General features: G+C 40.4%; 1 protein-coding gene across 8 annotated transcripts in view; it reads left to right on the plus strand.

The window, feature by feature from the left end:
- The window catches only part of SVIL (supervillin), a gene marked incomplete in the record, with an annotated part of 2,930,183 nt that overhangs the window by 348,800 nt on the left and 2,556,173 nt on the right, over positions 1 to 25,210 (plus strand). For all 8 annotated transcript variants that reach the window (XM_044066681.1, XM_044066680.1, XM_044066686.1 and 5 more), the window contains 1 exon segment: positions 13,232 to 13,323.

Consider the following 25,210-nt stretch of genomic DNA (forward strand, 5'->3'; position numbering starts at 1 on the left):
TTCAAAATGAACTTAAGACATGCAACTGGTCAGTACTAAAACATCTCCCCCTAGATGAAGCAGTAGCATACTTTAACACCAAATTCCTTGCTATTAACTCCCATGCTCCCAACCACTCTATTAGAACCAAAGTTAATATTACACCATGGCTTTCTAAAGATACCAAAATTTCACTCGGAAACAAAGCATGGGCCACCTACCGAAAAACAAAATCCCCACTTGATCAACTAAGATTCAGACAGCTAAGGAATAACATCAAAAAATCCATAACCTTAGACAAAAAGAACCACTACTACCATCTACTGCAAAAACACCAAAACAAACCTCAAAAGTTCTGGGCAGGAATAAACAAGCTACTACACCCAGGCAGTATTTACATACAGTGATATGTCCATACATAATGCCATACAGTGATGTATACAGACAAAAAGATATTTTAAAGAAACTAGATTGGTACGTAATCAGAAGAGTTGCGTAGCTGATATGTTTAGGTACAGTATACAAGAAAGTAGGCACTGTAAGGCTTCAAACAGAGTTGCATTCCTGAATGTACACATTTGCCAGTGATGTGTGCAAGGATGTTAAGGCTATGAGTATGTAGAATGAGGACGAATTTTCTTGGGCTGCAGCCATGGGGATAGCCTATAGTTTGTGCAAGGACTTTCTCCATCCTGATTTGAAGCTGTATGGATAGTCTGACACGGGAAATGGAGGACATTCCATACTTTGAAGGTATTGACAATTATCGCCTACTGTGTTGAAGGACTTCTGAACTGTGAGATGTTTATCACTAGACCATTAAGGTTGGGCTGGTGAGTTTGGCTGCAGCATAGAGCTATTGACTGGATATCTTAATGAATGATGCACCAGATTGTGAGCTGCTTATAATTGACTGAAGGTGAGGCACTGGGATACCTATTACCAATTGAGGTGTTTTAAAACAATGCAGTTGTGGAAGATTATGATTTATTAGATGCAGGCTTTGCAGTTTTATTGAAACATTGCTCTAGTTTGTTCTTTGCAGTAGAATGCAGGTTGAAGAAAATTGGAGAGGCATAGAGAAGTGTTCGTAGAAGGTATGAAGATGCAAGCATAATTCTTTGCTGAAGTAGCATTTTGTCCTGTTATGAGACATAGTTCTTGGTAAGTATTTTTTTGATTTGTTGAATGTATAATTCAAATTTCATATTGTAATCAATAATAAGTTTGGTACTTCCCAATTTTAGTATTGCTTGGAGAGATTATTGAGATTTTAAGTTTTGCTAGCATTATACGCCTTTAGTGCAAAATAAGTAGCTTAGTCTTTTTGGCATTTAGAGTGAGGTTAGAATTGGTTAGTCTGGATTTAATCAAGATAAGATTCTTGGGTGAGGAGTTGAAGCTGAAAAAGATTTTGTGCTGTGAATGTAAGTGTTGAATCTTCAGTGTATTGAATAAGTTTGGTATGTTTGGAAGCAGGTTAAGTTGTTTGTAAATATGCTGAAGGGGAATGGCCCAAGAATCAAAATTTTGGGAATCCAGACAGGAAGGTGAAGTTGGAACCATTTAACAGTCTATGATCTGAGAGGGCACTTTGTAACCTGGGAAATTAAGTTAGGCCTGTGTTGGTCAACTGATGTATTAACTTGGTGTCAAATGCTTTAGACAGAGATAGGAAGAGTACAGATTCAGTACTGGTGTTACTACCTTCACAAAGTTGCAGGATCTAGGGTTTCCTCCAGAGGGCAGGGACATACGATTTTTGAATACATCTATTAATGAGGATAAAATCAGGATAGGCTATTGCTTGAGGGCAATTTTAGAAAATTATCTAGTAGGTTGTCATTAACATGGTTTTACTTTAAGGAGATATTTCTGTATAGTTGAAGTTGGGACTGGGGTAAGAGACAGATGATTTAGGGGTCATGGCTAAGTTGGAAGATATTTTGATATATACATTTATTACTTCTGAGAATTGAGTTAATGAAGCTGAATAGAGTGGCTATACTTTCTGGACTTAGGGAGGGATTAAGTTGATTATCTTTATCTGGATTTAAGAGTTTAACAGAGTTCCAGACCGTTTTAGGATTTTTATTGAATGGATTGTAAGGAGTAGCAGGCATTGATTTTATATGCTTTGGTAAGAATACACGGCTATCTAAAATTTTGTGGATGTTGCTGGGTTTGTTTTTGTTACCACATTTCCATGTCTGCTTTCTCCTTGTACCATAATAATTTGGTTTGGGATAGCCAAGGGGGCAGTGTTTTGTTTCAACATTCTTTTTCTGAGAGCTGCCTGATTGCCCACTCTGTCAAGGAAGTTAGCATTAAATACATGTATGGGTTTGTCTAATTGAATATTTTGTAGTATGCTGCAGTCTACTATTTTTAGTTGCTATGAAAATATCAGGGTTAAAGTTGGTTAGCATCTATGTTTCTATAAAGGGATGTTTTCTGAGTGAATATATAATAACATCAGATTGTAAAGATATGGAGATTGTCACTATGTGTGTCAGGTAGGTTTCCTTACAAAATGTTATTAGTGGTCACTGTCCAGTCAAGAAGGGACTGTTGACTTTGTTGATTCTTGTTGAGGTTTTTTGTGATTTGAGAGAAGCCTAGAAGGTTCATCAATATTAGTGGGGAGTCACTGTTTAATAGAAACCAGTCTATGCTGGCCACCAAGAATCATTGTTTTATAGGGGATATTTTTAAGTTTTCCAGGAGAGAAAATATCCTCCATAGAAAAGATTTCAAATGCAATAAATTGCAAAGGATTAAAAATATCTCTGGTCACAGGAATGCCTATTAAACAATTTGTCAACCAACACACCAACCACCAGATTAAGCACTATTGTCTACTTTTTAAATACATAGACCTAATCAGGATCTGGTGACCCCCCCCCACCACACTAAATTAACTTCTTTAACCAGTTAGTGTTCATATTTGTTCTAAAAGCATGCACGTTCAACTACAGCTGTAAGTTTACACATGATCTATTACGTAAATAAAACAAATACTTGTAATTACAAGTTCTCACTACATCACATTACCTTTCACAAATCCCCATGTGTATATATATATATATATATATATATATATATATATATATATATATATATATATATATATACACACATATACATAAAAGTGCTAAGTTCAGTTATGCTTGTATGACTACATACTATGAAGTATTTTAGCAATGATAAATGGATATTTTTAGATATTTAAAAAATAGATAGACCTTGTGTGTGTTTTATTTTGAAGTAATGGGTCATGCATAGACTTGTGGCTGTGGATGAATGCTCATATCCCTATAACAAGTATGAAAACTGGTTTAAAGATGTTATTTAGTTTAGTGTATGGTGGTGGTGGGGGGCACCATAGTCTGATAAATTCTCTATTTAAAAAGTTGAGTAAATTGCTTAATATGGTGTGTGTTTAACGAAACAATCAACAGACATTTCCCAAGACTTGTGGTTTTTTAAATTGTAGATTTTAGTTACTGTGGCATTTTTGCTCCATAGCATAGATTTCTACTGGCAGGTGTATAATACTACGGTGCATAGTGTTTTTTTGCATGTTTAGTTTGAGCAGGGATATGAGTTCAACATTATTGAAAGTATGGGATTTGTGAGAGTGGGAGAGAGAGAGATTAAGGTTGCTGGTATACATTAAGGCAACATCTTTCCCTGTTTTGAATCTCCAATCTACTCTAAAAATGGTCTAGCCTGGTGGAGTTATTTCAGCTTCTTTGATTTGTTTTTTTCCAGGTTTCACTGAGGGTAAGGATGTTTGGTGAATACTGGGATAGTCAGGCATGCAAGTCTATTTGCTGTGCTTCTGATATTGATTTTGATCATGATCTTTAAACCTGTCTAGGCAATTGGTGAAATTCTTGGAGGAGGTATAGCAGTGGATGGAGTTTAGCAGGGGATAGGTGGGGATGAAGGGCCTGGGTTAGGTTGCATGGTCCCACAGAGCTGGAACTTAGTTGTAAGCTTATAAAAGGAAAGCTCTTTCAGTTACATTTTTGTTTGCATGGGAAGTTGTGGTAGCAGAGGTGAGTTACTAGCATAGAAATATCTAAAAAGATAATTAAAACATGATAGATATGTGAGAAAAATGGATTAAGTGGCTTGGGAGGTCTGTATGGAAAACTGGAGATGGGGTGGTGATATAAGGAGTAATGTGTGAAAATGCATGATGTGAAGAAGGTTTGTGAGTGAGATGAAAAGGTACCAAACTTGAGATGTCCTAGTAATTAGTGTATGAAGTAGAGTATTGGAGAGGATGGTTATGTGGTTATCAGTAGTTCATAGCAAATTGGAAGATTTGCTGGTAGTATGGGGGGAATGAGATTAGGGTGGGTTACAGAAAGGTGAGCAGAACTTTAAGGGAAGAAGTAGTAATGGCAGTTATTAGGATGGAAAAGGTAGAGGAATTGCTAGATTAGAGGCAAGAGTGAGAGATGAGGAATTTAGGAAGGTGTACAGGGCAAAGGGGCAGTAAAGTTGTGGATTGTGAATTAGTTTAGGAATGAAGAATAGCTGGACAAGTATGGAAGAAGAGTGAAACAAAACGAAGGTAGGTGGAATGGTGTGGGTAGAATGCGAGGAATAGTAGGTTACTGGTATTGGTGGCAGTGGTATAGGAAGGTGATGGTTTTACATGATTGTCAAGAGCGCCATATAAGAATGAAGAGTAGAACATGGTGGGGTTTTGGGGAACCAATGTAGAATGTCTGGAGTATAGGAGTGGAGGCAATTATTGGAAAACAGCTGTGTTTTCATTTTGAATAAATGATCTGGAGTATATGGGTTTTCTGATAGGAGGTATAGTTTGTGGATTAGTTGGGAATGATGAAGTTAAGACATGTTTGTTAGTGCTGCAGGAAGGGTGATGTTAGATTTGCTATTTTTGAATAGGTGTGGAAAGTTTCTGGTTGCTTAATGTAGTGAGATAAAAATTGGAGGAGTTGGTTAGTCAAGATGGAGTGATAGGCAAGGTGAGTGGAATTGGCGGTAGGGGAACAGTGTTCGTGGGCTCAATGAGGGCAGTCTGAGGGCATTCTGACTTCCTCTGGCTAATAGCATTAAAAAAGGAATCATCAGTTAAGGAGAGAAGAGATAAGTAATGAAACGAAACCATATCGTAGAATGAATGCAAACTGGAGTTGAGAGACTGAAGATACTATTATTTGAAAAGTTGTATTTTCTCATGGCCAGATTTTTATACTTCAGTTTATGAATTATGAGATGGAACCTATCCCCATTGTGCCTCTGAGGGGTACTGCTAGCTATGATAATGTTTGAGGGCAATTTGCTGTAGTAAGAGGAGCCAAGTAGATAAGCTGCTTTTCCATCAGAGAACAAAGAATAAATGTTTAGCAGGTTCTTCAAAGTTCAAGTCCTTACTTAACCTCTTCTGCTTAAAGGCTACTGTTGCGCAGGAAATTGCTTGCTTCAGAGACCAGTGCCAGTGTTATGTTTCTACCGCTATTTCATTTTCATTTGTTAGAAGCAGCATCCGTGCAGGAACATTTGGAGCTTAGGTGATATAGTTCAGGCACTGCAGTGGCTGTAAGGAGAAAAAAGGAATATAATAGCAGTAGGGAAGGGATGATCTCTACTTGTAAATTATATTGTACAAAAACACTATATGGAAGGAGGAGCCTTAGACATGTTGCTGCTGCTCCCTTGGCACCGCAGGAATGCTTGTAGTGATTTGGAAAAGACGCTATGTAAATAAGCTAAGGCTGGCAAGCAGAGCAGTACAGAAGCAAAGTAGTTGGAGATGTAAACACTGCCTTTGCTGTTCTTAACAGTGTTTCTTTTCTGGTAAATGTATAGTATGAAGACTACTGCTAGCTCAAATCTGCAGTGAGGTTAATAGCATAATGAGCACAGTTGTAGAAGTGAAAGGAAAATATTGGCTCTTAAGGCAGACTTTAACCCAAGAACTCCAGCATATTGCGCTGGTATCTCTGCTGCCGAATCAACTAAAGCCCCTGGGCAGTTGTGTTATTTCCCCTACAAACTTTTCCTTTCAAATAGGAAACCCCATCATGCTGATTTAAGGTCAAACTACAAATGCGCACACATACTGAGAATGCCGTCTGTTTGGGCACTGTTAGGTAACAGTGGGCAAAACTACCTTTCAGTTTGTAGCCTGCTACAAACCACCCTCCCAAACTCAGGAACCCCACTCGGCTTTCCTGAGAACACTGGAGAATATGAAGGTGTCTCCAAACACCATTATATTGGGTGGCTTCAACTACCCAAACAGACTGGGAGCACTACTCAAGCCCCAACACCCTCGTCCAGTGGTTCCTAGAATTTATAAACTCAAATGCTATGGAACAACTGGTCACCACTCCCACAAGAGGGGAAAACATATTGGACCTGATAATCACCAACATGGGGACTCTATGTTCCATACCAGAGGTATATACCCCTCATTGGTAAGATCTGACCATAAATTAATCTCACTGGACATCCATATCCCGTCCTCACCCCCAGCCAAGGAAACCATGAAGAACTTCTCAAAAGCAAACTTCACACTTCTCAAAACCGAGGTGGAATCCTTCAAAGCCCCCGGGCGAGTTGAAAATACGGCCCAAACCGCAAAATCCTTTACAAACGCATTCTATGGACACCTACAGGAATGCATGGATCATGCTATCCCAAATAAAAACAAGACTCACTTCTCCAAAGGCAGAAGACCTGTCTGGTGGACCCCAGCCGTAAATAAGCTATACAACAGAAGGAGGAAGCTACTACATGATAGAGCAAAATCCCAAAAAGGGAAGGCATCTCTGATCAGTACTAGCAAGAAACTACGATCCCTCATAAAATCATCTAAGGCCAGCTTCGAAAGAAAAATTGCACAAGATGCTAAAGATAATCACAAGGCCTTCTTTAGTTATGTCAGGAATCAGGGTGGCAACTCCCAGATATGCTCTGAGTTAGTGCAAAATGACAAAAAATACACTGAACCCACAGCCATTGCAAACATCCTGACACCGGTTCAGTGCAAACTCCCCCCCCCTTCCCCCCCAAAAGAGCAAATTTCTATCCCAACAGAGTTTGTAGCCTCCCTGACATCACAGATGCACAGGTGAGAGCAGTCCTCTCCAAAGCAAAAATCATGGCTTCAATGGGACCGGACTGTCCCGGGTTGCGTCTTACATGAGCTCCAAGAAGAACTGAACCCTCACATAAAGTCACTGTTCAGTCTTAGCCTTACTACAGGATATGTGCCCAAGGAATGGCGTACAGCAACAGTGGTCCCACTCCACAAAGGTGGTGCCACAACGGTCCCCGGAAACTGTCGCTCTATAAGCCTGACTAGCCTGGTCTGCAAAGCTATGGAGCGTATCATCATGGAACTCATAAACAAAGACATTGAGAACCTCCAAACACTGGATCCTACCCAAGTCTGCTTTAAGGGCAGATCTTGCCTCTTGAACCTGGTCAACTTCTTTGAAATGCAATAAATCCAACTCAGCTGCAACAAAATAACAAGTACCCGATGTAGAGACCAACCCAAAAACAACCACTGCTCGAACTGGAGGATGTTGGATAAAAGATGTTGGATAAAAGATGTTGGATAAAAGATGTTGGATAAAAGATGTTGGATAAAAGATGTTGGATAAAAGATGCATTTATTAACCAATTTAAACAAAGAGCTCTAAAATAATATACAGGTTTAGCGCTTTCATCTGTTGGCAGGCAGACTTCTTCAGAACCAATTGCAGAAAGATGTTCCATACTTTTAAAAACAATTTGGCGCCAAAACATCTTTGCCATTTAAAGAGCCAGAGATGCATTACTCATCATACACAAAAAAACATAAAATCATCATTTCTGAAAAAATTATTAAATAACTAATTAAAATTAATACAAAATTGTTAATACTAAATAGTAACATAATTACAGAATGAAAATCATGAACTGAAATGAATAAATAATCACTACTGTAAAAAAGAGGCAAGTACCTATACTTAACTAAACCATAATTTGTACTTATAAATTACATACAATTCCCATACAAAAGGGAATTGACAATCTAAAATAAGAAAGGGTTTAATACTAATAAAATCGTTAAGTCCTGGGCTACTTGTGGCGTCACAAAAAATCTGCCACTTACTTTCTAACATGGCTAAGAAAACTTTCCAGTTTCCTCCACTAACTAAAACAGTGTGGTCAATAATTGTAAATAGGAAAGAGTGTGAGGGACCTTTCTCAATAATATGTTTACATAAAGCGTTATTACAGTCCTTCCGTCTAATTTTATACAAATGTTCGTAAATTCTGGTTTTGAACTTCCTTTCCGTCTTCCCTATATAAAATGCCGGGCAGGATGTACAGGTGGCCAGATACACCACTCTCTGGGTGTTACAATTCCCAGCCTTATTATGTATATATGTCTTAGTCATGTTGTTTAATCTAATACCCTTGCTTTCATTTATACATTTACATTGGTTACAAGAACCACATCTAGTGGTACCTTTATTCTCATTCCTATATGTTTTTTCTTTTTTACTATTAATTTCTAATAAATATTTCAAATTGAAAGATGTTTTAAAAACACACTTAGGATAATCACCTGTGAGATTACTTATATTGCCAGTAATAGTGAGAATGTCCCAGTGCCTGTATAAAATTTCCTTCACAAGATTGGTATACGGATTGAACCTAATCACACATACTTTATCCACCATGTTGAAGTTGTTGCATTTCACTACAACAAAGGGTTTCCCTAGTAAAGGTGGGTATTTATTACCCCATTCCTGTTTAACATAGTTTAAAGTTTGGGTCAACATAATTTCTGGGTATCCTCTACTCAAAAAACATGTGAAATATAATGTCTAATTCCTTTTCCATAATGTCCCTGTTAGAAGACCTACACGCTGCACGTATGCATTGTCCTTTAAACACATTTGTGAAAATATGTGGAGGGTGGTTGCTGGTGTAGTCTAATCGTTTGAAAAGGTCTCCTTCCTAAAGATTTTTGACTCAAAACCTTGTCCATTAGACCAAATGTAGGTGTCCAAATAAGGTATCCCTTCATTTTCTACTCTATATGTAAATTTTAAGAAAGAAGTTGTTTTGTTAATATAATCCATAAATAGATTCCTTCAATAGGTCCATTCCAGAGTATAAGCAAATCGTCCAAATATCTAGTATACAGAACAATATGCTTGTAAAATTCACTAGTAAAGATGTATTCAGATTCCCATTCGAGCATAACTAGATTGGCGTAAACTGGGGCACAAGAGGCCCCCATCGCAACACCACTAGTCTGCCTGAATAATTCGCCCTGGAATTGAAGATAGTTGTGATCTAAAACCAACCCCATCATATCTACAATTAGGTTGATCTTATCCCAACCAAGGACAGAATATTTCCGTAGACTATTGCTGAAATATTCTAAACCAATTTCTTTAGGGATACAGGAAAATAAATCAACCACGTCCACTGTGAGAAATAAAAGACTACTATCCCATAAATCTGGAGTTAATTTCCCTAAAAAATTCCATGAATCCTTTGTTAAATATGTAACTTTTTGATATACATGCTTAGTCCAATTATCAATGGTAACTCCAATATTATATGTTTTAGAATTGGAACCGGATACTATTGGTCTAAACGGTGGTTTTTCTAAACATTTATGAATTTTGGGAATTCCAAAAATGTGAGCCATTCTGGGGTATTCAACTCTTAAGAATTGATAAATTTCGTTTGATATACGATTGTCTAGCAGATATTCTTCCAAAGCTAGATCAATCCTTTTGTAGCCTATATTTACTTGATTAATGGAGACTTCTTCATAATTGCCGGACAAGTGTAAGATATTAGAAATCTCATGGTTGTAATCGAGGGTATTTTAATACCCCAGAATGGCTCACATTTTTGGAATTCCCAAAATAGGCTCAGGGATAGAACCCACATGGTCAGAATTGCAGGTGCCATGTCAGACTCTAAACCAGTTACAAGTGGCGTCCCACAAGGCTCAGTCCTGGGACCTCTCTTTGGTATATATTTCTCTGAGGTACAGGCTAACACGGGAGGACTATGGCTGACCAAGTTCGCAGGTGACTGCAAACTGGTTGCCATAATCGACTCGCTGACTGACGCAAGCAGCCTCCAAAAGGGTCTCACAGAGACTGATAACTGGTGCCAGAGCCATGGCCTAAAGCTAAATGCCAAAAAGTGCATAGTCATCCCCTTTGGGGAAAAACAGTGCCCACAAATTACCACATAGGTGGTAATCCATTAAGTACGAAAGAAGTAATTGGGGATTTGAGGACCCAAGTAGATAGCATATGTTGCCAAAGTGGTTAGAAAGACCTTCTATATAGCCCACCTCATCACGAAAGGGTTCACATCTAGATCAAGAGATGTCATTGTGCCCCTCTACTCATCACTCATCAGGCCCATAATTGAATACAATGCCCCATTTGGGATGTACCTTACCCACACCTGCAGCAACTGGAAAGACCCCAAAAGTACCTTACTAAGAGGATCAAGGGACTCAAACAGATGCCCTACGCAATTAGGCTAAAGAAACTCCAGCTCTACTGTGCCTGACGTATAAAGCCATGTCCAACCCAGAATTAATGGACATGCTCCACCTCAAGAAATCAAAATCCCGTAGAGCTTACACGCTCCAGGGACTTAAACCTCAACACGGAAATAAATAGGACGTGCTGGAGGAACAGATTCATATCCCAGAGGCTCCCCTCCCTCTGGAACAAAATCCCAATCCATGTTAGGCAGAGCCCCTCAATGACCCTCTTCAAGAGAAATCTTGACGAGTGGATGGGAGATCGTAGGATTACCCCTGGGATCTCTTCTGTGTCCCTACAAGACAGTGGCACAATAGATCAATCTAAAAGGGTGGCGAAAGCCAAACACACTCTGGCTAGGCTTATAAATGCCCTAGGGCAGATAGCCTAGTGTCAACCTATGTAGATGGTTATCCTCAGGTCTCCGATCATAACCATGTTATGTGTTAGAGACATAAATGCCAAGGAGTTCACCATGAGTGTGAAGCTCAAGTGGGGAATGTTGGCATTCATCTCAAGAACGCACAATAATGTGTTCTCATTGGTGAGACCCGATCATAAATATTTGTAGTGCATGGAGTTGGCGTTTTACTGGCTTTGAAAGCCAGTAAAACATTTGGCGAGTGCTGTTGCATAAACAGCATGCAAGGACAAAAATCAGGGACAGTTTTTAAATACTGCCCAAATTTAAATAAGTTAATTATGCCAACATAGGAGGAAACATTCAGGGACCATTGAGCAAAAGAACATCCATTCCTTTGTACCCGACTGCAACAGCGCTGTTACATTTGTGTGACACTGCAGAAGCATGCAACAGGTTTATCATTTTTTTATTTTTATTTTTGGAAGCGTAATCAAGGTACTCAGTGTACTACAAAACTGCTTGGTTTAGAGTTTAAGTTGAGTTTATTGTACAGCTAATTATTGGTACACAGGGTGAGTTTGTTTACAATATTGTTTTTTTTTGTGGTTTGAGATGCAGACCAGCTAGGATAAAAGCTTGATCACTCTAAGTGGCTAACGGAGCATTAGTATACTCTCTGTACAGGGAGAGGGAAGCACTTTTCTTTTTCACACTGACTCCTCGAGTATTGCATAGTGTTCAGTTGTTAAGGCTAGCCATTGTCATCTGTTAAGGACTTGAGTCCTTTACAAAAATTAGCTGCAGAAAACTAATTCTTTCAGATGTATTTAAACAGTTTTGGCTAAGTGTTCCTTTTAGAATTTAACTTCTCTTTCCTTTTCTCTCATCTCATCTCATCTTTCACTGCTGTAGTAGCAAATCTGCTAGTTGGCTGAAGAACATTAAACCTTTGTGTACTTCTATGCATAAGAAAATGGTCTTATTTCTGAAACCTAGTAAACTTTAGCAGGTTTTGGGCTTAATGCAGCGGTACCCTGGTTTTGCCAAGGACTGTATGCCTGCCGCCAGCTGGTTTGAAATGGCATAATTTGTCTTCTCCTCTGTCATTTTTATCAAGAATTTCTAACTAGGTCACCCTCCCCTGTATTAGTCCAAAATACTGCACACTTTTAAAATGTCTAACTTAGTCCACTACAGCAAACATTTCTTTTAATTGGTTTGCTAGGTAGATGACATGGTTGAGACACATTTAAAACGTAAACCTGGTCCATTACAGTGGACTTTTTTTTATCGTTAACTTACTATATACCTTAGTCTAAAACAAGTAAAGTAGAACAAATTCAGTAATATCATTATGAAATTTCTATTTCTACATTATACTGAATCATTTCTACTTATGCAGAGCCTTCCACCTGACTGACACATGTACAGCTCGTCTCATCACTTATCTCATAAAGCCAGCTGCTGAATTTTGGAAGCTTGACTTTCAACAGCAGGGCTATAAAACATGGATCAGTGCCATAGCCTAACAGATGTAGTCCAGATATGCTACAGATAACATGTATATGGAGTGAGAGGGAATTTGTTTTGAAGACACAGATGCACATTTTGCAGAATGAGTTCTCCAAGTCAAGCCACCAAAATTGCAAGTTTCCTCTTTGTGACACTGGTGAAGTCCTTTGCAGAAATGAATTTATACTGTTGGAAAGTCATTCAAGGCAGGAAAAGATGGCGCATCATCCCATGTTTTTTGTAAGAAAGATAAAGTAATGATTTTTTGAAGGAGATCAGTGATGGAGGTTAGAAGTCCCCAAACAACCTTTATTCACCATTTCTGAAACAGAACGATTCCCTTGAGAGATGAAATTAGATCAGACCATGCTTGTGTTGCCATGTGCGCTCATGTCCTAAACAGCAGTACTGTTTCTAGTGTTGCTGGTGGACCACATTCGTGATTTTTGTGGGAGGGCAGCAGATGAATAGGTGCAGCAGTTGTTGGGTTTTACACATACATTGTGAATGCCATTCTGCAAAGAAACATACTTGGCTAGTGTAGCACTGTGATTCATTATGCTAGGAGTTGCTTTGATATGGAAGTACATGCACTGAGTGCTGTGTAAAAGAAATCCCAGCACTCTTGTACTATTATACCACACTGACTGGTCATTTTGCACACAAACTAGTTACCAAAATGCTGGTTAGTGTTTTTGGTCTTCGATGACTGATAACTTTTGCAGCACCCTAAAGAGAATACAGATTTCTTCTAAGAAGTTTTCCAGCATTGACTTCCTTTTCTTTAAAATCTGTTTTTCAGTTTTCAGCAAGAATTTCCTTTTGAAGACGAAAATGAAGTTGTGAAGTGTGAAAAAGACACAAGTAGTGCTCTACTGGCAGTTCTCCCCAGAGGTAGGTGTACTTATTTTTTCTTTACTTGGATGTTTTATTTAGAGGTGGTGAGTTTTTCAGGCAAAGATGGATCATGTAGGCAATGAGACTGAGAAGGAAGGCTGCAGTTAAAACACGGCCGTCTGTATTTAACTGTTGTAATTATGTATACAACATGTAGTTTTCCTCATTTATTCTATGCTGGTGCTCATGCTACTTTTCTGTTTCTCTTTTTCCTCCTCCTTTTGGGTGGCTATATAACTAAACCACATTGCATGCTAGTTTTTCATTCATTTTTTTAATCCCTATTTTTGTTAGAGGTACATTGTCGTATTCTTCATGTGTAATGGTTCTTAATTTTTAAACTATTATTTTCTCTCCTAATTTATGTATTGCACTTTTTGTTTTTTGCCTTGAAAAAGTACATCCTATTTTTGTAAGACTGCATAACATTCCCTTTTAATCCGCATTAGTACTTATTGGTAACTTTCCCTCATTTGTGCTTCTCTTTACTCTTGAAGTATGTCTGACACAGTCATCTTAGAGTTACCTGCTCAGCGCTCATGTTGTACTGTGCGATGACCAGAGCGCTGCATACATCATTCCCCATTCTTTGAATCTGGTGTGTTTATCATCGGTCTTTTTATTCCAGGCTAGAGTGTCAGTTTCCAGTCACTGAAACATGATTTATACTCTGGCTATCAACCACCGCTGTCACCTTAGCCTAAGAATCAGGACAGAGCCAAACATGAATGGGGGACACGAGTCGAAAATTGGGGACAGACTTTAAATGTTGACATATATAAAGTTGCCAGAATAAAAGGTTTTGAATTAGCATGTATTTTCTGAGGTATTTGAAGTACTTTCTTTCATTACCTCATGAATGTAATTCTCAATTTGCAAGAAAGCCACTTATTTTGCAAGGGACAGACCAAAAGTCTGGGGTAAAATTAGGAGTTGAAAGTTATGTACTTAACTACATATTTGTTTATATTTTTTAAAATGAAGTTACTGGCACCTGACTCATGCTTTACCACTTGGCTTATTTTGTTATAGCTGCTAGGCAAAGAGAAGTGTGCCAACTTTGTTGTCACTTGACCGTATCCTTATTCCTCCTTTGTCCTCTAAACCTCTCTTCTCAAAGTAAACTGATGAGATTATCATATGCATGGTTGGTACTTTTACAAAGTAAATGCATAACATTTTGTGTGTTTGAAAGGGTATGCAGTTATTTATTTCTCATACACAACTTTCTTTCAAAGGCTGCATTAACAATATTTGTCTAAAAGCAAATACCTTGAAAATAGCTGTAGCTGCAGCCATGGAACTTGAGTGAAGATGTTAATCATAAACTACCAAGGGCAGCCAATAATAGTTAGTGTTGGAATTTGCGGCACTGTTCACTGCCATGCAGAGAGGTGCAGGGCAGTGCAGCAGTGTCTGCAATGAAACAGTTTTGGTATGCTTGTTGCCCACCATGATACTTTGTGAGCCTGGTATGTCTAGACATTCTTGTAGCATTGACTACAAGCATATTCCTGCCATCTTTATAAACTGTGAAAGTGGTAGACAAATTGGTTGCTCTGGCAGTGGGCATGAAACCAACATGGGTAAGAGGTTATTCATCTGTTAACATTGGTTTAAATAGCCAGACAGAATAATCCATTGGCTGGACCCACCCTACAAGTTTTCCAAGATGATCTGATCTAAAACTGGGACCATTCTGGTGGTTCTTAATTTGGGTTAATTTTACTTCTTTGGCAGTTTCACTTTTTTTTTTCCTCAAGTTTCTTTGCTTGGTTGTATGCACCCTATCCTATACATGTCATTAGGTAACATGCTAATCTAGGAGTGTGCAGATTGCCTCTGAAGGACATTGGGATATAATGGGGGTGGGAGGGTGGGGGTGTCGATGCCATCTTCAGTTCTTTCTAGTCATGAAGTCCAATGTGTTGATACTTTGTATCAGATCCTTACAGTACATTTTTTTATACAGAGTTTCTTACCAGCTGCTTTCAGATAAGTACCCTGTTGGGGAAAAGTATCTTCTGATTAATGTTTAAAAAGGTCAGTGATTTAAGTGTGGGAAATAAATCCTGCATAAATAATTTCATTCCTTGAGTGTGTGTTGTTTGGGACCTCAGCATGACATTTCTAATTGTCAGGATTGTGATAGGTTTCAAGGTGTAAGACCCTTAAGTGTAGGGCAGAAGTCCTTGTAGCCCACATGGAGTCCTTGGACATGGTTCCTCCTGCTGCTTATTCCTTGGCTTCAGTCACTACCTTACCCATGAGGTAGAAAGATAAGTTGAAGGAAAAGGATTCAGTGGGTGATGGCCATCATTCTACATTCAAGTCTGCTGACAACGCAGGTGAGGCTCTTATGCAGATCCTGGCCTGACTTCTAGACCTGAGCCCTTTGGTGTGTTACCCCTTGGGAGCCCACCACAGCAGTAGTCCAGTCTGTTTCAGTTTATAACACCATCAGAATGGTGCAAAGCCACTCAACAGTCTTATGCTTCCAACTTAAGGTCAAGCATTGGTTACTGATGGAGATTGTTCCCATTCAGCAGCCAAAGATAAACTAACTTTTAAGAGTTTGGTCTGAGGTCGTGGTCACCCAACGTACGTAGTGAAGCATCCCTTTCTAAACAGATGCCTAAACTTAAGAGACCAGTCAGCTTGCCTCGGCTTACTTAGTCTTCAGCCATGACTGTCTAGATTGAAACTTAGTACCTTCTTTAAGCAGCCCAGGAATTCATGACCTTTATGAAATCTAGAGAGACTGAGACACAACTGCCTACCCCTGAAGATCCTTCTATTAAAAGGAGGAGGGGTGTTTCCTTTCAGGAAGAACCCATCTCTTCAGGTTCTGAGGATGAGGAGTTGTCTTATTCTGAACACCCCTCTCACCACGAGCACACATCTTTCCCTGATTCTGACTCAGATGACATCCTTTTTTTTCTCCACTGACCCCCCCCCCCACGATTTATCCTTTGGGGATACATTTCATAAGATGGAGGCCTTTAATTGGGAGAGTGAAGAATTCTGTCATGCCCAAACTCCTTATGGATTACTTTTAAGCCTGCAGTCTCCCAGACCACTGGTTATTACTCTGGTTGACTTACTACTAGATGTCTTTGATGACATCTTTCTGTGTACCTAGATGCTCTGCCACCTGTTTCAGGGAAACCAGATAATTTCTATAGGGTGCTTAACACCCACAAACACATCTACAAGAACTCACCCAGCTGATCCTTCAGTAGTGCCCACTGAATCCAATAAAGGTGCCCCTAAGTTTGCAATTAGACATCTCTTACCTAAGGAAAGAGAAAGTAGATTGCTATACAGATTTTGCAGAAAGACTTGTACATTCGCTACTGTCTCTATGAGGACTCTGTTGCCAATTTCACATGCTGAAATACTTGGTCTTTAACAGGATCAAATCACTACTAAGGCAGAGAGCATTGCAGACAAGGTCTTACAGAGAGAGACATACAGGAGACAGAGCAGCATTGCTGTTACACAGACATTCTCTACATCATCAGGCTTGAATCCAATCTACCTAATCCAACCATACCTAGGACAATTAGAACCAAGAAAAACTTCAACCTCGATCTCTTCCAGAGAGAACTAACTGGTCTCCCTTAAAATACCTCACACTGGAAGAAGCTGTTAATTACTTTAATTCTAACTTCCTAGCCATACTAGACCACCATGCACCAACCCGCTCTATTAGAATGAGAACTAAATCTGCCCCATGGCTTTCAAAAGAAACCAGGGAAAAAATCCATCTCGGAAATAAATACTGGAATAAATCTCTAACTAAAAACCCAGTATTCCAACAAAACTTCAGACAGCTGAGAAATGAAACTAAAAAGGCTATACTGTCTGACAAAGGAAACTACTACCTACAATTCCAACAGACTAACCATAATAAACCACAAAATTTCTGGGCGAGTATTAATCAATTATACCCAGGTCAATCCATCACACCAAACCCACAAGGCACAGACCAGGAGAATCCCAAGCAGACTGCTAATGCCTATAATACCTTTTTCACTGAGGCATTCAAACTCTTGCCAGTCAGTTATCTACTCAGAACTTAACTATATCCAACTCTAAACTATCCTCTCCATTTCTCTTCCAACCAGTCCCAACAACATATATTCTTACCCTTATCCAAAAACTGAAACCATGCACTCCTTCAGCAGACAACTACCTGCTGAATATCTACAAAAGGCAGCCAAATCCGTCTATCCCATTTCCATTCTCATCAATAAAACCATTGGTGAAAGACACATCCCTAAAATCTGGAAAGTATCCCATATTATCCCCCTTCACAAGGGTGGGAACTCTACTGAACTCTCCAATTACCATCCCATAGCCCTACTTTCTCCCTTAGCAAAGATCATGGAAAAATGCATCCACAGACAATTGCTAGACCACCTAATCCAAAATAACTTGCTTTCAAACTCTCATCATGGTTTCAGACCTTCCCACAGCACTACTACTGCCCTCCTTTCCTTTACTGACTGTATTAACAAAAGCCATAACCTCAGTATGCTTTCCTTTGTATAGTTTATAGATCGGTGTAAGGCATTCGATATGGTAAATCACCAGATACTTATAAATATCATCAAATCCCTGTCACTAGATGCACTAGCTATAAAATGGTTCCTGTCCTACTTAGATAACAGACAACAGACTATACTTTGGCATAACATTCTATCTACCCATCTGCCTGTTAACATTAGTTTTCTTCAAGGGTCCATATTAGGACCTCTCCTGTTTTGTGTATTTATCAACGACCTTCACCTAGCAATCCCCCAAGCTACATGCATACAATATGCAGATGATTCCACACTTACATGCTCAACCACATCTATATCTGAACTTCACTCCCTTACTCAAAATGTGTTTAACACAGTTGAACAATGGTTTATACAGCGCTGTCTCCTTCTGAACCCCCAAAAAACTCCTCCTTTATACTCCTACTTGTAAGTCCCCCCCCCCCCATAGACTTCACAGTAACATCCAATAATGACACTGTCATATCCCCAGATCCAACTGCCAAACTACTAGGTATCACCATAGATAACCTTAACTTCGACACCCATATTAACAATACTCTAAAATCTGTTAATAGAAAACTAGGCTCTCTACAGGATCAAACCCTTCCTCTCTCCTGCAGCTAGAATAATTATTGCTCACACCCATCTAATTTCTACTCTCCTCTGTGCCTCACCCATATATACTAATCTCTCTAAAAACAACCTTAATAAAATGGAAAACTCCTACAATAACATAGCCAGATTTGTTACATGTAACTCTTTCAGAACCCACCACTGTTTTAATCTAATGCAACTAGGATGGCTTGAATTACAAAATCAGCTTAAATTCCACCAACTGACCATTGCCCATAAAACCCTTTAACAACCTACCAATACCTCTATACTATCTATCCAAATTACCCCCTACAACAATCTAAAGACCTTACGATCATCACATAAACTTCTTGTAAATATTTGTAAATCAAACAGGGCTGGAGTCTCTCTCTTCTCTAATACTGTTGGAAAATCCTGGAACCTTCTTCCTAGTGAACTTTCCTCTCTTCCTCTATATCAGTCTTTAAAACCAAATTGAAACGTTTCCTCAGAACACATTGGTTGTGCCCCTCTACTAAACCTGACTGATACTTCTTACTTGGTTCACCCTACTCTCCTCTTCTCAGTAATCAAGTTCCTTTTCTTAATAACAACTTACCTTGTCCTTCTATACTATCACTTACATCTTCAGAATCTCATTAAGGAGACTACTTTTACTAATATATTGTATAATTTCAGCTCCTACTTTTTATTAGACTACTTGTATACTAATATATTGTATAATTCAGCTGCCATCTTTTTCTTTATGATGTATTGCAACTACATTTTGTATTGTACTAATTGTATCTGTATATTTTGCAATATGTTATGAACAAATGACCTCTGATTATTCTCTGTACTGCACCTGCAATGTTCATTGTATACATTAATTTTTGTATATATGATTTTGTTTGTTTCCTCGGAGCTCATCTCCCTGGGCCTCTACTGAAAATGGACATATATCCAGTTAGACTAGCCCGGTCAACAAATGTAAAATAAAATAATAAAATTCTCTAAAATGTGGTTAAAATGCATTAGAGGCATCGTGTAACAACTGCCATGGGTTCTCTCTCTTAGACACGCTTGACTGAGGACAACGCCACTCTCTCACCAAGTAAAGGCCGAACAACCCACTGGAGAAAGAATTCCTTTTTGCTCCCTCAGCATAGAAAGCTTTTGAGAATGTGGTTGAAAAGGGGAAGCAAATCAGAACTGTAAAAGAACTCCCACACCTAGGTGTAATTAAGCAATAAACCCACGAGTTAGTGCAAGTATGTCAGGATTTACCCAGGGTTGGCATGGTTTGATCATAAGGGGAAGCCTGAGTGATTAAAGCCAACTGTGGGTAAATCCTGATATACACGCACCTATAATTGGGTTATTGCCATTATATAATGACATTATGCAATGACAGTATTTAAGGAAGAAATTGCTTACGTTTCTTAATGTCTTTCCATAACAGCACTGTAGTGTTCATCCACCTTTTCTGACGTACTGCACATGTGTAGGACTTGCCTTCCTACCCTTGCACAGTACATCATTGCAGTGCAGGGAAAGCAAAAGAGAAGGAGGAATCTCCATTGAAGTTTATTTTCTTTGATCAAGATTTTACAAAGGACAGCCTAAATACAAGTAACACTGGGTATGTTTCTGATTATTTCTGCAGAATGTACCTGTTTTCTCTCATACTTGCTGTCCTTTGAGCAGATGCCGATAGAAGTCTGGCCACTCAATGGTACTTCAGCAGCTGGACTTTTTTCTATTGGTATATGCTCGATTTACAACAGGCATGGTGTTTGGACTGTCCAATTAGTGTGCATATTTTTGAATAAGAATGACCCATAATATGATAGAAATTACCGTTCTAATCCTTGGCTTGTGCTTCCTTGGCAAGATAAGGTGAGGCCTCCCCAATCAGAGGCCAAGGCAGTTTAGAAGATGGCAACCTGAGCAACACTGTAGATCTGGGGGATCTAAAGACTGTCCCCCTCAGAGCAGCTGTGACTATGCATAGCCCCTCTCCCCAAAAAACTGTCTTCCTCCACCCCTCCAGCAGTAAGTCTTACTTCCTTCAGCAGTGGAAACTCATCACCAGGGACCAGTGGATCCTAAAAATCATAGAAAAGAGCTATTTCATTCAGTTCAGGGAAAGACTCCCTCTTCCTAAAGAAGCCAAAGCACCCAAGAAGACCAAGAGGATCACCTTTCTCCCATCTTGCAAGAATTCCTGCAGTAAGGGTCCATTTAGCCAGGCCCTGCTGGCAAGAAAGGAACAGTGTTCTATTTCATGATCTTTGTCTTAAGGAAGGAAGGCACCTGAAAAAATCAGTCTTATATCTGTCAGAGTTAAAGTTCCTACATATTCCCAGAGTTAGAAAGGTAACCCTTCAAAAACTGCTACCTGTGAGTTTTCTTGAAGCCTGCATGGTTATACCAGATGTGAAGGACACCTGTCTTCGCATTCTTATTGCAAAAAGCACAGAAGATAGCTTTGGTTTGTGGGGCAACCAATTCTGTGCAGAGTTTTTACCAGATGTCTATCTCTGGTTGTAGCCCATTGCAGAGCATTAGATGAACATATCTACCATTACCTTTGATTGTCTCATCCTGGAACGTCAAAACAGCCTTGCCACGTTACCATGGATTGCTTTCAGAAAGCAGGCTTCACTGTCAACCTCCTCCACAAGTCCCAACTTCAGCCTTATACAAGAATTCTCTTTATGGGTGAAATAATAGATTAGGTAGAACAAAAGGTCTTCCTACCCCAAGGCAAGGTTTCTTTTTTGACAAGTGATCTACACAGATTGCTGCCAAAGCAGATGGTCTCCTCGACGGGATATCCAAGGGCCATGGTATATATGGTGTGAAGATTGGGTGAAGATAGGTGAAGGCTGCCAGCCTAGCCAGACAGAATTTTGGAGATAATTCTGTCATGTGTAAATATTAATGTAAACCATAGGCTTGTTGTCTTAAATGGTAAAAAGTGTTCCATGTGAAAAAAATGTAACTGTGCACTCTACTGACCAAGTAAATCATGTTGTGACCCTTTCATATTAAAACTTAGAGCCAGTGAGTCTAGAGCGAGGCATCCTGTCTATTGTTTTAAGGCCAGAGTTAATGGCCATAATGCATAAATGTACTTTATTGCTCTGGTTTCTGCCCAGAGGTGAAGAATGTAAATAGTTTCTGTTCGCTTGGGAACCCAGGGAAGTGAGGAATGATGTAATGTGAACCAGGAATGTGATTTTAAAAACAGAGAGAATCGGAGAGCAGTAAGCATTTTTGCCTTGACCACCCAACTCACCAGCACTGTCTTGCTGTATATGTAAGTCTTATTGGGGACCTGGAGAGCAAGGGAGCGACCAGCCCCGGACTGACTATGATCTCTGTGTGCTGTTAAGGGAAATTGCACTTTACTGTGTGTATTTGTTATCTTTTCCTCCTATATGAGACACCCCTCACTGGTGTTAGTGGTGAGGATTGAGGCTCCTTGATTGCTGGGCCAGGGCACGGGCGTCACATATTGCTTGTTTGGCAGTGGTGAGATATCCACACCACATATTAATTGGTTGGCAAATACTAATTGGCTTGTAGTTGTGTGGGTAGAGTGAATTCCTGTAGCTGGTGTACAGTGAGCTCTGAAGGTGTTTTGTACTCTAAATCAGCCACGCAGTGAATACTCCGAGTTCAGCTCACAATTGTTTTATTTCTTTTGTTAGCTTAGTCAGGGTGAGCAGGCAGCATGTCAGCAGAGGAGTATGGAAAGCTGACGAGGGGCCAGCTGGTGGAGATGTGCCAGGCTAGGGAACTGATGCATGGAAACCTGACTAAGGCAGACCTGATTGCAGCCTTCGTTATAGCTGCATCAGAAAACAGCAACCAGGAGGACAATCAGACTGGCAGTGGATGTATAATACCCTCGGAGAATGGACAGCTCAACCTTTGTGCAGAGGACTTAAAAATCCATCTGGAGCTGAAGAGATTCTAGTTGGAGGCCAGACGTTTGAAACTAGAAGCAGCTGAGAGAGTAAGGTGTCAAGAGAGTGAGGACAAGGAGAAACTGACGTTTGCAGGCTGAGGAGAATGAGAAACTGCTATGCCTGGAAGCTGAGGAGGAGAGGCAGAGGCACCATGAGAAGGAGCTGGTGACTCTTCGCCGGAGTCATGGAGGTAATTCGGAAGGGAGTAACTGAACCCCAGAAGCACAAAAGGTCAGTAAATTTCTTCCACAGTTTAAAGAGGGGGGTATTTTGATAGTTTCATTCATAGGTTTGAGAGGGTATGCAAACAGTATGGTGTTGACCAAAGGCTCTGGGTACGGTTCCTGACCCCATTACTCCATGGTAAAGCTGTAACTGTTCGTAAAAATGTCTGACGTTGCATGTTTTGATTATACTGCTGTTAAAAATCACTTGTTAGAATTGTTTAAGCTAACACCTGAAATGTATAGGAAAAAGTTTCATGAGCATAGACGCAAGGCAGATAAGTGTGTGAGAATATGTTGCTGAACTGGGCACTTATTTCCATAAGTGGGTGAGTGGATGTCAGGTCACCACTTTTGAAGGGCTCGCAAGCCCTTAGCACTTTGTCTGAGGACATGAGGATCTGGTCAGCTGATAGACAATGTGCTACTTCAGATGAGTTGGTGAAGAAGGGAGACCTATACCTGGCAAGCAGGGCAGCCCTGCACAGGAAAATGGACCCCCAATACTGCTCGTGGGTCTAAAGGAACCCATGATAGGCAGGGCAGACTGCCCATACAGAATCTGCCAGTAGCAGGGAAAGCCACTAGTCCAGGTACACGTACAGGAGCTAGGGTTAAATGTTTTGAATGCAACCAGTGGGGCCATGTAGCATACAGGTGTCCATGGAGACAAGGTGGGGAACAAAAGGTGAAGGGAGCCAGTAAGTGGGAAAGACAAAATGCCAGTAGTAGATTGTCTTGGGACAACAAGGGTACCAAACTATCCCCAGAGGTTATATCCTATTGTAGTGAATGGTGAAGAGGCCATTGCCAAGAGAGAGACGGCCTCTGATATAACCATTGTAAAGCTTGCAGTGGTTACAGAGGAGCACTGCTTGGCTGGGCAGTCTACTCCAGTCAGGGCTTTAGGAGGGATCCCATTCCAAATACGTTTGGCCAGGGTTCACCTTGACTGGGAGGGAAGAGAGGGAAGCCAGCAAGTAGGTGTGTTTGAGGATATACCTGCAGATGTCCTGATAGGGGAATGATAGTGCAGTATCCTGTGCTTGTGCAGTTACATGCAGTCAGTCTTGGAGACGAAGAGGTAAGTCTAGTAGCCTGGGGGAGACCCAGACAGACTGCATACTTGCAGCCAGGACTGGTGAAGTGGTTACTTCAGGGAGAGAGCTGCCCTATAACAGTGAGACTGAAGGTGAGCCACAACTGCTTGTGGGCACTGTTGTTCCCTGGGACAGTGTGACTGCAAAGGTAGAGGTGAGTAGTAGTACCCAGGCTGACATTGAGGCACCACTGTCAGAGGATGCCAGACTTCCTGTGGAAGGGGAGCTGGGAAGGGGTTACAAGCAGAGAGTTGAGACAGGCTCAGCTCTCAGACCCTACATTGCAAGACCTGAGGTAGGAAGCTAGGGAGACACCTGATTCTCAAGGAAAGGGGGAATCTGTATACTGGCACAAACAGTTACTGTACAGAGTGTGTGGACCCCTGAGGGAGGGCTAGAAGGTGAGAGAGTACAGCAGTTGTTAGTGCCTAGAGCCTCCCATCTGGCGTTTCTAGCCATAGCCCATGATATTCCCTTTGCAGGTCATATTGGCATAAAACGTACAAAGAGACAAATTATGCAGAACCTGTATTGGCCTGGAATTTCCAGAGATGCAACAGGGTACTGCAGGACCTTTGAGCATTGCCAAAAGGTAGGCAAGGCAGGAGACAAGGTGAGAGCTCCTTTGATGCCTTTGCTTGTGATTGAGGAGCCATTTCAGGGGGTAGCTATGGATATTGTGAGTCCCCTGAGTCCCCCAAGTTCCACAGGGAAAAAGTATATCCTGGTGGTAGTGGATTATGCTACATGATACCCTGAGGCAGTGGCTTTGTCCTCCATTGACGCAGAGAAGATGGCAAATGCTTTGTTAGAGATTTTCAGCGGGGTAGGTTTCCCAAAAGAAATCCTGACTCGTAGAGGTGCCAATTTCATGTCAGACCTGCTGGCCTGTCTGTGGAACTACTGGAGGGTGAAGCACATGAAGACCACCCCCTACCATCCCCAGACTAATGGCTTTGTTGAGAGGTTAAACTCTGTAATCAAGTCCATGCTAAGGGCATTTGCAGATCAGTTTAAGAGGGAGTGGGACAAATATTTGCCCCATCTGTTTGCTTACAGAGAGGTTCTCCAGGAATCCACATGTTTTTCACCCTTTGAGTTGTATGAGCATAGGATGAGGGGGACCTCTAGATTTAATTTGAGATAAGTGGGAAGGTGAGTGCGAGTCTGTTGTGGCATATGTTCTGAACCTCAGGACAAGGCTCAGGGAACTCATGGGCTTGGCCCAGGAGAACCTGGCAGAAGCATAACAACAGAAGAAGGTGTAGTATGACAGGAATGCTCGAGCTAGAGAGTATGCTGTGGGGAAGCCGGTAATGGTTCTCATTCCTGTCAGATACAACAAGCTGCAAGCAGCTTGGGGAGGGGACCCTACAAGGTGGTAAGAACGATAAGTGATGTTAACTACATGGTGGAACTGCTAGGCAGAAGGCAGGAATACAAATTGTACCATGTTA

This window comes from Protopterus annectens, chromosome 3.part1 (assembly GCF_019279795.1).
Source record: "Protopterus annectens isolate FY-2018-M chromosome 3.part1, PAN1.0, whole genome shotgun sequence".
NCBI lineage: Eukaryota > Metazoa > Chordata > Ceratodontiformes > Protopteridae > Protopterus > Protopterus annectens.